Raw genomic sequence first — 5,018 nt, 5'->3', positions numbered from 1 at the left:
ATATGTAAAAACTGAAGTATAACTGGTAGATATGTAAATAAATATCATAAGTTTAACTTTTAAAAGATAAAATATGAGCGTTCATGCATATGTTCGGTGGTGTATATGTAAAAACTGAAGTATAACTGTTCGATATGTAAATAACAGGAATTAAGTGGCATGCATGCAAGTCTTCCTAAATTTATTAGCAATTGCGTTTTAGAAATGTGTTTATGATACAAAGAAAAATATGACAAAACAACCATTTAAAGTAACAATGACTGTCATACAATTTGCACAAATAAAATAAAACATAAAATCTTTTTTTATTGTTACAAAACAAACCTTAGCTCTCAACCACAACTAAGCAGTTGCACATGATTGCACTTCATACTTTCTTTTTCCTTCTAATATGCCTTCTCCTGATAACTGTGCACCTGAAAAAACATTAATAATGTGTTAGTTGTAATGGAAAGTTAATGAACATGGTATATTTTCCATTTATTGAAAGTTGCTCAAATAATCACTAATTTTACATGAAGCTTAAGCTGTGTAAAGAAAATAATAATGCCACATTTCTTAAGTATGGGCATTTACATACATACTGTCCAATTCCAACGTATTTACATGTCCAATCCAACATCAAAACTTTGTTTTTTACATTTATATCACCCAAATCTTTCAAATCAGAACAAAAATACCACCATTTTAACTTTTAAAAAGTGAAATGCACTTTTTCATGCATATAGATGAGGTGATATGTAAAAATTGAAACTTAGGTGTTAGATATGAAAATGCACAAGAATTGAGTGCTATGCATGCCAATCTTCCAAGTTTGGGGCATTTACATGCATACCACCCAATTCTTATAAATTTACACATCCAACACCTAAACTTTATGATTTATGTTTATAATATGCAAATATCCCATATCATATCAAGAGTACCACTTTTTATGCAGAGATATGGTGGGCATATATATAGAGATTGAAGTTTAGGTGTTACTGTTGGATATGTAAATACATAAGAATTGAGCAGTATGTACGTAAACCTTCCAATTCCTTTAACCACGAAACCCTCATGTCCATTCTTCATATATAGCGCATGCAGGCAATCGCTTTTGAGGAAAAAAGAATTATACGTATATTCTATTCAAGGAAAACGCCTATTGGTCCTGAGAAAGGGGTGGCAGCTGACAATGCAGGAAATGGGGCAGGCAACTTTCGGTGCAATAGCTATTTCAGAAAAGGGGGGAAGAAGAAAAAAAAGAAAGGGAAATTTACATGCGTACCGCACAATTCTCATGATACTGGCCCAATTCACAAAAAGAAAACAAGAAAATATTATTGCTGAAATGCAAATAAGTTACAATAACAACTCTTCAAATTGAAAATAAATGAATACAAGCATAACGACACCTTGGGTGATGGTGAAGGCGGTGGGAGGCGGCTGGACAGCAGGCAGGTGACTGGCAAGGGGGAAAGCGGTCACAAGGGGGAGGCAGGAAAGGCTGGCGGCAGCAAGGGAAGCTGCTGGGGAGGTATTGCGGTGGTCGGAACGATGCTGGGAGGAGGCTCTGAAGCAGGGGGAAGGCTGTGGGATGAAGTTCGGAAGCAGGGGATGGCGGCTGGAAGGAAGACAGCAGCAGAAAAACAGGCTGTGTAGGAGGGCGGTGACAGGGTACGGCTCTTGGAAGGAAGACAACAGCAGGAAAGGTGGCTAGGTAGGATTGCAGCAGCAAGGGAACGAGGATATGTAGATAATCGCCACTTCAGAGCAGAATACAACCGGAGCATCACATGTTGTCGGATGCAACCCTAGCTAGGGAAAAACACCCGGCGGCAGTAATCTGACATCAGAATTAATCAAAAGCTAACCCTAAGAAAGCAAAACAACCAATATAAAATAGCTAGAACATAAAATTGGAAGGGGAAGTGCAGTTGTAGCCTTGGACTGGTCGGCTAGTTGGTTGGCCCTGTTCTCCCTAGCTGAACCGGCCGGTTCAGCCAGCCCATAAAAGCACTGTGTTAGTCTCTCGAGATTTAACTTTATGCGTCGAAGTTAAATCTTGGCAGTACCTAGATCCCAATCTTCGTCTCCAATCCTGGCAGTACCTAGATTTAACTTCATGCGTTGAATTGGTGGAGATTTAACTTCATGCGTCAAAGTTTCTAGTTCTTCGTCTCCAATCCTGGTAGTACCTAGATCCCACTATCGAATGCACTGTATCCCAAAAGCACCGAAGAAGCTTTCTCTACTTGCGAGCATCCATCTATATCGATCCACTCCTCTAAGGGTCCACTATTGCACTGACCTGAGTCTGCATGCCTCACATATACCGCTAAAGCCTCTCAAAGTAATCCACGGTCGACTCAGCCTGCTCTGAAGTGAACATAACTAGAACCTCCTCGAGCAGTGGCGGTCATGGTGGTAAGGTATAGATTGTGATATCCTAAAATGTTCTTTGTTGTCACTATCTCATGTCTAGAGTTAGTATCTCGATCCTATCACCCCCTATCGTCATCAAAATTGGTCTCATTGATGCTACTATGCTGGCAAGGGCTCCTGTGATCTCGGGATCCGCTAAAGGAAGTAGGATGGAGGAGTAGATTTTCCTGAATTCGTTGTGTTGAGCAAGGTTCAGAAAACCAGACCGGACATTGAACCGGTAGAGGAGAAGGTTTAATATTCAACAGTTGAACTGAAGTGGGGTTCAATCTGGGTGAAGACATAAATATCAAAAAATATTAAACATAACTTAAATGACATAAAAATTAGATGAAATTCACTATAGAAGGTAAAAAAGATGACAAATATAACTAAGAAAATATAAAAGTGTAAAAAAGAAAAGGAAATAAACTAATATTCATGCATATTTCACAAAAGCTAAAGAAGAAAATAAAGTTGTGAATGATTAGAGCAAAACACATTCTTCATGATATGAAAAGATTCAAAACATTTTTCATAATTTTCAATAAAAAGATGACATAAGATAAAAAATTACCCTTAACTGGTTGGCCGGTTCGACCGCTGGTTCTAGTCGACTGACCGATTCAACTGCTGGTTCTTTTTGGTTCGATGCGGAGCGGGTTTCAGCCTTACAAGAACCGGCTTGGTCTGATTTTTAAAACATGGGTGCTGAGTACTACGATCAAATTACCATGGTCTCTCCAGCAAAAGGTGGCAAGCATCCATAGGGATCACATCGCACCACACTTGATCCTACAACTGGCTCCCAACTTAAAATTGCACGAGGCACCTCCTATTAATGTTGACCCTGTTTCCTTCTTCAGCCATGTGAGAGAATAGGGTTAAGAATGGCTCTCGAGTCATGAGACCCAATTTCTCTACCATTTGTGTGGATATCATGTTCTTACTGCTCCCATCAACTATGATGAGACTGCATACGTTCCCATTCACGGTGCAACAGATGTAGAATATATTGTGACGAAGCCACTATGAATCCATCATATCTTCGGTCTATAGGAACCGTCGAGCTACAAGCATCTCGCCCTCGTCAAGTGGAAGAAGATGCACTTCGCCTTGCTTCTCAGTGGTCTTCCCATCACTAACCTCCTCCACAATACCCTGATCGATAAAAGACAACTCAGCTCATCAAGCAGCTAGAGGCGATGTGCTCAAATCAATGACATCTAAAGCATTCTCTAGTGGGGACTATATTAGGCGTGCTACTCTTCTCAGGCTTTATTCTCAACGAAGGTGGCTCTATCCTTATCTAAACCAATTCTCTCAACTCCCTGAGTTGTGCTTCTGTAGGTGTCACCAACTGTGGAGGGTTGTCTGACTGGCGGTGATTGTCTGCTCTGTCTCTGCTGCCTTTCTACTTTCAGTGTTAAGGTCTGGACAACCCCAAGTGGCTAATAAGGTTGCAGTTGTATCACATTGCTAAAAGTGGACTTCAGGCCCCCAAGATACCGGGATACAATGTGCTCTTCCAGTTCGTTCAGCTCGCATTACATCTGCAAGTGGTTGAACTGAGTTGTGAACTCCATCGAAAGTTCTCGCCGTTAGAAACATGTTCTGGCGATATTAAAATGTAAGATATTTCTTTTGCATTGCTTTTCTCATCTTATTCCACTTGAGAAACTTATCGCAACATATGTTGTTGTAAGTTCTCCTATCACAAAGAGACTCTTTTTCAACTTAATATAAGTTCATTTGACCAGCTTATCCTCTGACACATTTTTATATTTAAAAATTCTATCAGCAGATTGTAGCCAATCAATAAATTTATCTACATCCATATTTCCCTCAAACTCTGGTAAATCCATTTTGATATCAAAGTCTCCGTGGACTTTTATCTAGGCCTACTCTAATATTGAATTTCAAAGCGGCGTGGCAGGTATTCCTTCTTGTTATTTTCCCTGTTGAATGGACGCAGATCCTCGTCCCCATCTCCCTTCGACTCTTTAGATCGCAAGCGAGGTTAACGTCTTCCTTGGTTCCACATCCAGCTCTGCCAGTCTCTGTTGCAGATGAGGGATCTCTCACTCTCTCCTTATGGGTAGGGTACGACATGTATCTACGTGGTGGCATTGCTAGGATTTTGAGTGGGTGAGGGTGATGAAAGAGGGCCAAAAAATGATTTAGTGTTGTTGATTTTGAAAATCAACAAAAGGAATTTATGGTTGAGTCAAAGTTTTGGCTATGATTTGGGAATAAGAGAGAAAATTTTGGGTGGAAAGGTAAGGCGGTTGCTAGGAAACCAGAGGATAGGAATAGCATTATGTTAGTTCTAATATCAAATAATAACAGAGTTAACCAAAACCACATGAGAAAATAAGAAAATATTATCGTTGAAATACAAACAGATTACAATAACGACTGTTCAACTTGAAAATAAACGAGTAAAAACCTAAAAGACACCCTGGGCGATGGTGAAGAGGTTGGGAGGCGGTTGGACAGCAGATAGGTAACTAGTTTAGGGAAAGGCAGTCACAAGGGGGAGGCAGTGAAGGCTGGCGACAGCAAAGGAAGCTGCTGGGGAGGTATTGTGGTGGCCGGGAAGGATGTTGGGA

General features: G+C 40.3%; 1 protein-coding gene across 1 annotated transcript in view; it reads right to left on the bottom strand.

Annotated features, from left to right (window-relative positions):
• Positions 1-396: 396 nt before the first annotated feature.
• The window catches only part of LOC110019795, a 26,528-nt gene continuing 21,906 nt past the window's right edge, over positions 397-5,018 (bottom strand). Inside the window, exon 5 of the mRNA XM_020717626.1 lies at positions 397-416. The gene's annotated coding sequence lies outside the window, so the exon portion shown is untranslated. The remainder of the gene's footprint in view (positions 417-5,018) is intronic.

The sequence above is a fragment of the Phalaenopsis equestris genome, unplaced genomic scaffold (assembly GCF_001263595.1).
Source record: "Phalaenopsis equestris unplaced genomic scaffold, ASM126359v1 Scaffold000078, whole genome shotgun sequence".
NCBI classification, from domain to species: domain Eukaryota; kingdom Viridiplantae; phylum Streptophyta; class Magnoliopsida; order Asparagales; family Orchidaceae; genus Phalaenopsis; species Phalaenopsis equestris.
This window is presented reverse-complemented; position numbering and strand designations above follow the sequence as displayed.